The sequence below is a fragment of the Tamandua tetradactyla genome, chromosome 3, assembly GCF_023851605.1.
Source record: "Tamandua tetradactyla isolate mTamTet1 chromosome 3, mTamTet1.pri, whole genome shotgun sequence".
Classification (NCBI taxonomy): domain Eukaryota; kingdom Metazoa; phylum Chordata; class Mammalia; order Pilosa; family Myrmecophagidae; genus Tamandua; species Tamandua tetradactyla.
Genome location: NC_135329.1, coordinates 162260654 through 162269966, shown reverse-complemented (window position 1 = coordinate 162269966; position 9313 = coordinate 162260654).

The window sequence follows — 9313 nt, the reverse complement described above, 5'->3', positions numbered from 1 at the left end:
CAGAAATGATTTTATAAGAAATATATTTATAAGTCTCAAAAGGGAACTAATTACACAAAATTAAGAAACAAAAATTAAGAAATTAAAAATTAACACAAGAACAACTTGGGAAATCTAGAGATGAAAACTAGAGTCACTCAAAGTTGTAACAACAGTGAATTCAGATATATAACTGAAGAAATCCTCCAGGACCAAAATAAAGATATAAAATATCTCATATTAAATATAAGGACATTTTTTGATGTGCAAAGACAGGGAAGGTTTTATGGCCCATAGCTCATACTAAAAGAACTCGTAAAGAGTAAACTTCCAATAGAAGAAAAGCAAAGAGCAGGACTTTATGGAAGGACTAGCAACATTCTGGAAATATACTGTAGAATAAGTAACAGAAATTTTATACCATTTGCCAATTGCAAGTGATTTAATTTAATATATGCTATTTTATTTAATTTCCTCAACAATTAAAACTGGCATTTTTCATACCATCTTTGTAAATAAATAATAAAATTGAAGCTTTGGGAATGATAAGCAGTATGCTCAAGTTCATAGAATAATATCAACACTCCATCACTGGGTTTCTGAATTTAAGTCTCACATTATTTCTTCTATATTAAAAGAAAAAAACACAACCTAGTCAAAGAAGATTTGACCTATCAGATAAAAACCCAAGGCAAGTGTATAGTAAGGAATGTACTATTTCTTACTTTGTTTTTGTTCTTGGGGGTTAACTTTGAAACCCTTGGAATTTTCTGATTGATGGGAGTGTCTTTGTTATTCATGGTGAATCCCTGCCCACAACTGTTAGCATCTGCTAGTTTATGTTAATGAATTCTTCAGGTTAGGGAGGGCCATACCAGGAGTCTAAGGGTTGAGGTTGGTCATGCCAGAAAGATCAACCATATTATTAGAGGTTGGGGCTTTGAGCAACATAATCAGCTCAATTTCTTGGGAGTATAGGGGATAGAGATTGAGTTCAACCACTCACTTCCCTATGGCAATGAGACCCCAATAAAACTCTGTACATCAAATCTCACGTGAGCTTCCCTAGCTAATAATACACATCTAAGCACCTCAGGTGATGTGTCCTAAGTCCACAGGGAGAGGACATTGAAGCTTTGTGTTTGGGGACCTTCCCAGACCTTACCCTATGTGTTCCTTCTTTAGGTTGGTCCTGATCTATATCCTTTTGCTATAATAAAACTATAATCTTACATTTAGAGCTATCTTGAGTTCTGTGAGCCGTTCTAGTAGTTTATCAAACCCGAAGGGTTAGTGGGAACTCCTGAATTTGTAGCGACTTGGTCAGAAGTAAGAGTGGCCCTGGGAACTCACCAAACTTGTGGCTAGTATCTGAAGCAAGGCCAGTCTTGTGGAGAATTGTGCCCTTATCCAGTGGAATCTGCACTAACTTCAGGTAGTGTCAGAATTGCAATGCAGCAAGATAAGACAGAAACGAAAAAAAGCAAAAATATTCTGGAATTTAATACAGACCAGGGATCTGGTCACAAAGAATAAATTCAGGAATTAAGTCCCTACATATATATAGGGTCACTATGTCTATTAAACTGTTAGTGTGGAATTAGCAGTTAACAATTTCCTGACCTGTTTGTCTTGAGACCCCTAAAAGAGTCTTCTGATTTGATAACAATTTTTTTTTTCTGGGAATTTTGCATGATCCTGCATCCATGTGTGCATGTGTCCACATGTGCGTATGTAATTATATATTATTATGTATTTATTGTCACTTATTTTGTTTACTTCATTAGGTCTGTTATCAACTGAAATGATCATTGGGGAATCTTTTGTTTTCCTTGCTGGGTACAGTAGTGTCATCATTCAACTCACCTCTTACTCTGTACTAACTGATAAAGAAGGATTTACATATCATTTACAGCAAATGAAAAATAAAAACCAAGCAGTTCCGACTTAGCAGTATAATAATGTAGACTTCTACGTTATTTAGGAAGAAGGAATGTTGATTAATTTTCCAAGTTCTACATAAACTCATAACTCATTTCTCTCCTAGATATTTATTGCTGGACAATAGAAAAGTCACATAATTGGCCACATGCTCTAAAGCAATCAGTTAAGCAGACCTCATGCCATAGGTATGGAATATGCTTAGTTAATGACTGTCATTGTTATTATAAAATATTATAAATTTATTCCCCAAAAGCACAAGAGAATTTAACCACTGGTTGTTGTAGGGTGTGGTATAAAATAGTCAGGAATATTTTTGGCTTTATTGTACTTCTGAGAGAAGTGTACTAAAAATCTGAATCGTTCCCATAGCTGGTAAGTGTTACTCACTGTACATGCAATAACTGAGAATTAATTGCATCACCTTGTGGAGAAAAACTAATTATTTCCAGTGTCCTCACCCAAATTTAAGTGCGTTCTAAAACATATCTGCTAGATTTTCATAGGGCCTCTATGTTTACCAAGCTCTCTGTGGTTGTGCGATCATGTCTATAAAAGAATATAAAATTTATTAAAGTTGGTAAAGTTATTAACCAGTAAAATGAAAGGAAAGATTTTCAATGACCTCAACATTGACTTATTTCAGAGGTAGTTTCCAACCAATAAAAATGGAATTTGTGATTTCTAAACTTCAATGCACATTTGAGAAGCAGACTGAATACAATTGATGCCTTCCCATTGTGGTTTATTATAGATCCTATGGGGCCAGAGCATGGAAGCAGATATGCCTGGAATCAGATGCAGAATACTGATAGAACCCAGGAGTGAGTGTGAAGAGTCAGAGCCAGAGAAATCTCTTCAAATTCCTGGTGAAAAGCTAAGGAATCAGATAGCTATGGAGAGAACTGGGAAAGTAAAGAATACTGACAGAGACTCAGAAAAATACTGAATAAAGCAGTCTTGCTCTTGACAGAGCTCTTACATGCTCTAATGTGATTCATAAGCAGGGCCCAAGATTTAGTAATAATAAAAGCAATAGCTAACGACTAATGAGCATTTACTGTGTACCAGGCACACACCTCATTTAATTTTCCTAGCATGATCACTGAGAGGCCATAATTACACCCTCTTATACACAAGCCCTCTTTACCTCATCACTTGTTACCCCACTTCTGAATCATTTCCCATCTCCCACTGCATGCATATTCTTCTATTTCTGTGAAAATGGACTTCTCTTCCACCTTATGATTTGTTCTCTTCTGTCCATCTCTACAACAAGGAATAGCATCTTGATTTATACCATCAAACACTCTTTCTTCTAAGTTTAAACAAAAAGTCAAATGCAAAACTTTCTTTATGCACTCCATGTAGTCTTAAACTTGGGGCCATGATATCCTTTACAAGTTTATTGTCAGCCTTTATGGAACTTTTATTTTAAATCATATTCTCGTCACAGATGGGCACGATTTCATTCCTCTGCTATCAGTCTCTAAATTTAACTCATGTGGTATGCATCCTTACCATCCATTTGTGACCTATCACTGCAACTTCTCTCTCTCTAATGCTTGCCTACTACTTCATGTTTTAACAAAATAGCCTCCCCGAGAACAATTTTTCACAACATTGTGCCATTTGTTCATGTGTTAAGTCACCCATCTTTTCATGTTATTGGTGACTTGGTCTTTCAGACACTCTCAGAAGTCATTGTGTTGGATGTACCCACTCTGGGAACACTCTGTTAATAGCATTTGAGCATGTGCACACACACACACACACACACACACACACACACACACACACACACACCGTACTTTAGGAAAAGTACCCATGTAAGTCCCAGTTCCCTCCCTAGTCACAATAGTTCCTTAAAATGAGGCACATATTTTTATTTCATCTCTATTGCCAGTGTTGGTTCTGTGTCCAGGACACTGTGCATACTAAACTAAATTAGAGCTCATATCTCCTATCTCTGGGAGAAGTCCTCTTTTGCCTTATACTAACTCTCATGATACAATAGAAAGTATATATTGATATAATTTTATTTTTAATTTTAGAATCATCCCATCTATAGCAATTGTGTGGTTTTCACTTGTAATCCAAAGGGCAATTAATTTGCTTAAACAATGAAGGGTCTGTACCAGCTCACACGAAACTGAAAAATGTAGAAGTACGGAGGGTTTCAGAAATTGTTTAATCAGGATTCCAGCTTTGTTTCTCGGGATTCTCTCCTTTATGTTTTCCCTTGTGTGTCACATTAGTTCTTAGAATATTTTCTATTATGGTGGCAAAATGACTACAGTAATTCCAGGTGCCACACAAATGAAACATTGCCCAGGAAAACAGAGAGAAACCATTTCTTTCTCGACCATGAACCAATCTTGTGGCCAGGTTGGATTTAGGCCAGTAGGTCCCACATCTGAAGTTATTGGCAGAAATACGATTAAATTCAGGAATCTTGATTCCAGCACAACTAATATATGATTACCTCTTTGTATATAGTATTATAGGATTTTTTCCCTCTTTCTAAGGTAAATAAAGTAAAAGTCAATTTTTATTCTATATTGTGCTATTCCAAGAATGATTAATGGATGAGAAAAATCTAAGCTTTACTGCTAAAATATTTTATATAAGTTTTATATTTATTTTATACTTGAAATATTCTAGAAATACTCCAGATTACTAACCCAAATAAATCTCAAAAGAGGGTGGTGGAGGCTCATCAGACTTTCCAAAATACAACAGAACAATGGGGATACAAACAACAAACAAATGTATACTATGTCCTTGAATATATAGAGTATTCAAATAGCAAAATATAATATATATATATTTTTTGCATGGGCAGGCACCAGGAAAAAATATAATATTTTTAAAAAATAAGAAAAAAGAAAATGGACATTAGAATAAAATATACCTCAATTACCATGCTTATTAATAAATAGATAACTAAAGTAATAGGTGAGGGGGAGTAGAATTCTCGCCCATCATGTGGGAGACCCAGGTTCGGTTCCTGGCTCATGCACTTCCCAAACAAAGAAACCAATAAAAACAAACAAAAAATTCAATAAAAGGTGCTGCAATAATGGGATACACACATGGAAAAAGAATGAAATGTGACCCTGCCATACAGCACACATAAAAAATAATAATAAAAATAAAAATAATAAAAAAGGTGAAATTGCCAGTTGCTTCCAATATTCTATAAAACACCCTGAATAAAACCCAATTAATAAGAAGAATCACAGAAAAATAAACATTAAACTCTAATTTGGATAAACATTAATCATTTTATTGGAATCTGTGCCCACAGTACTTTATGTATTTCAAAGAGAAATGTAATTGCCACATATGCCTTTTTTTATTAAAGTTATTTCACAGCACATTTTATAACCATCCCATCTTCATGTTGGGTGTGCACTGTAATTTATTGAATCTTTTGGAGGTGAAGTAATTGCGATCTTCAGGCCAAAGAGAGGCTAGATTTCTTTTGAACTTTACAGGGAAGTGTCCTTTTCCGATATTCTAACACTGCAAGCACGTCCTACTCATCAGAGCCAGAGATATTTTTATAAAATGTGCACAGCCTCTTCTGACTTTTTAAACTGCCATAATAGCTCTCATAGTCTACAGGACAAGTTCATATTACTTAGCACCCCATCTGCTTCAGCAACTGCATCTCATTTCATGCCCTCCCTGTGTATTCTACTTACTATTTGCAGAATGTTTAATTATTTTCCCCAATACCATCTTATAAAATATCTCTGGACATTTACATAACTGCTCTTCTGACAGGCAATGCTCTCATCCCCCTACTCTGATGAAAAAAAACAAAACAGTTTTCCTTTAAGAACCAGTTCAAGTGTAACCTCTTAGGTGAAACATCCCTTAATACCTGTAGTAGTTAGATTTAGGTGTCAGTGCAGCCAGGTGATGGTGCCCAATTGTTCTATTGCTGGGGACTTAAATCAGCAGCATGTGAATTTCATCTAAGGCTGATCACAACCACAGCTGGCTAAGGGGAGTGCCTCCCACAATAAGTGATGTTTAATTTAATTAGCTAGAATCTTAAAGAGAAGAGTCAAAAGAGAGAGAAATAGCTCAGCACACCTCAGTTCAATACTCAGAGCTGACCTTGACCCAGATGTTTGGAGATGCAGACAGGAAATACCCTGGGGAAAGTCATTTGAACCCAGAAGCCGGGTAAAAGGGGCAGCGGATGTCACTATGTGCCTTCCCATGTGAAAGCAAATTCTTCTTGCCAAGAAACTGTAAATTTGTTACTAAATAAATCCCCTTTTTGAAAGCCAGTCCACCCCTGGTGTATTGCATTCTGGCAGTCTTAGCAAGCTAAGACAATACCCAAACTATCCTATCAGTCACCCTTTCCTGTATAGCCTCATAGATGTAGAGGTTCTATAAGCCCTGCTATTGGAGAGGGCTTGATCTAAAGCATATCTTTAATAAATGTTTCTTGAATAAATACCTTTATGTGTGTTTATAAATGAATTTATATAGAAAACAATTAAATATCAGATTTTTATTCCTATGTTGTTTTTGCTTTAAAAAAAAATTATTTGTGAAGGGTGGGCCATGGTGGCTGAGCAGGCAGAGTTCTTGTCTGCCATGCTGGAGACCTGGGTTCGATTCTCAATGCCTGCCCATGCAAAAAAAAAAAATTTGTGAAGATGGATAATAGTAGACTATCCATTGCTTATTGTTTTAATATTAGAGACAGTCTCTTCAATCATAAGTAAGTTCCTATTCTTCTATTAACCTTAAGTGAAAAAGGGCCCATGAATCTTGGTTCCTCATAAAAAGTGAAAGACAAAAATTCAAATTCTTCTTATTAATAGGATTTTGTAACAGATTTTGCAAATTGCCTAGCCAATATACACTTCCCTTCAATTTTAGTAACAAAATCCGGATTTTATTTGATGTGGAAAAAGTGTCTAGGAGAAGGTATTCAAATTCCCACACTCCTCGTTGCTGGGGATGGCCATGCTTCTGGTCCCCAAGGCAAACAATGGCATTTGTGGAAATTTTTTGGTTTCCTATTATAGAGGCTATACTTTTCCTTTGTCTGTAAGTTTCCTTTCTTTTTTCAAACTGGAATGTGGTTATGAGAGGTGAAGGAGTCACACTGTGATCCAATGATGAAAGCTGCATGCAAGAGATAGATGGTCAGAAGGGTCTTTCTCCTTGATTATGACCTCAAGCAGCGACACCAAGCCTGGCCTTCCCAGCATCAATTTCTTCTTATATGAGTTAAATAAACGCCTCATTTTTTTTCTTTCTTTAAACTTTTTATTGTGTAGTATAACATATCTACAAAGCAAAGAAAGAAAAAAGCAATAGTTTTCAAAGCACTCTTCAACAAGGGGTTAGAGGACAGATCCAGAGCTTGTCATGGGCTATCACACATGGGCTACATACGATCTACGGAAGAGCACAACATGGTGAAAAATGAAGCACACAGATGTAGGGTGTTAATAACAGGATGGGGTATGGGAACCCTGTATTTGTGCATGATTTTTCTGTAAACCCACAACTTCTCTAATAAAAATATTAAAAATTAAAAATACATTTAAAATGTTATAAACTTATGAAACAAGTAGTTACTGGACAGATCCCAGAGTTTGTCATGGGCTACCTGTGATCCTCTCAGATTTTTCCTTCTAGCTGCTCCAGAACATTGAACTAAACTCCTCAGTTTTAAAGACACTATGATCGGGCCCTTTTGAAATTTGCAATTAAATTCATTGCAATATTAATAATCTTGGGAAAGCATATTAAATGTTTTTAATATTTAACATTTAAATCTTAGTATAATTGAGACTAGTATGTAAATAAAACTCCAAATAATGCATCATTATAATTTATTCTTAGTTTTGCGTATTAGCTTACTTTTGGCTATGACGAATTTTATCATGGCTGACAGAAAAAGTGATTTTTCAAAATGAAGTTACCATCCTTTAAATTTCTACCATGTTGTTGTAGTAAAATAGTCAGTGTACTATGGTACTGAGATTTCTAGAACACTGTGTGATCTTAAATGTACTTCATTACTTATGCTTTTGGGAAGAAATATAATTAGCCATGAAGATATTTGAAATACTTCGCTTTAAATACTATAATAAATACTTTTCTTAAAATTTTACAATATTAATAGAAAATCAGTATGACAATCATACACAATTTCATTTTTTAGGAACGAACTGTTTGTTATTTATGTATTATTTATACTAAAGAGAAAATAGGATTCTTAGATTATCCCTGGAATTAGCTGAATTCCTATGAAGAAAGTTTTATAAGTTTATAACATTTTAAAATGTATTTTAATTTTTAATTTTTTTATTACAGAAGTTGTGGGCTTACAGAAAAATCATGCACAAATACAGGGTTCCCATACACCATCCTGTTATTAACACCCTACATCCGTGTGGTTCATTTTTCACTGTGTTGTGCTGTTCCATGTAATTTTAAAAAGTGTTTATTCTGGTAAACTATACAACTTCAAGTTTCCCCTATTAACCACTTTCAAATATATAATTCAGTGCTGTTAGTTATGTTCCCAGTATTTTGATACTATTCATTACTAAAACTTTTTTATCATCCCAAACAGAATCTCAGTACATCTTATGCCTTCACTCCCTTTCACCTAATGCCACCCCATACCCCGATGCCCTATATTCTAGATTCTAACTCTGTGGGTTTTTATATTAATTGTTTTTTATCATTTTGATCATACAATATTTGCCCTTTTGCATCTGTCTTATATTGCTCAAAATGATGTCTTCAAGGTTCATTCATGCAGTCACGTGTATCAGAATTTCAACATTCCTTTTCATGGCTGAGTAATATTTCATTGTGCTACATACCACATTTTGCTCATCCATTCATTGGTTGATGGACACTTGGGCTGCTTTGTTTCTTTTGGAAATTGTGAGTAATGGCACCATGAACATGGGTGTGCAAATATCTGTTGCTTTTAATTCTTTCAGCATATACCTAAAAGTGAGATTGCTGGGCCATATGGTTATTCTACACTTAGCTTTCTGAGGAACAGCCAACTGTCTTCCACAGCAGCTGCACCATTTTATAGTCTCACCAACATTTCTCCACATGCTCTCCAACACTTGTAATTTCCATTGTCTAAATAATTTGTAACAATTTAAGAGGATGACTTGTTTCATGTTCCCTTCAATTTATATTTGAGAAACTCTACCAAACATTTGCTCACTGTAATGTACATAACTAAATGTTACAGATTTGCAACAAAAATCAACATGAATGAGATAGTAATTCACATACCACTTTGTTACACCACATCCAAAAAGAATCCATTTATAACAACTTGGCAATTCGAAGGAAAATCAGGCATTATTATTTACAT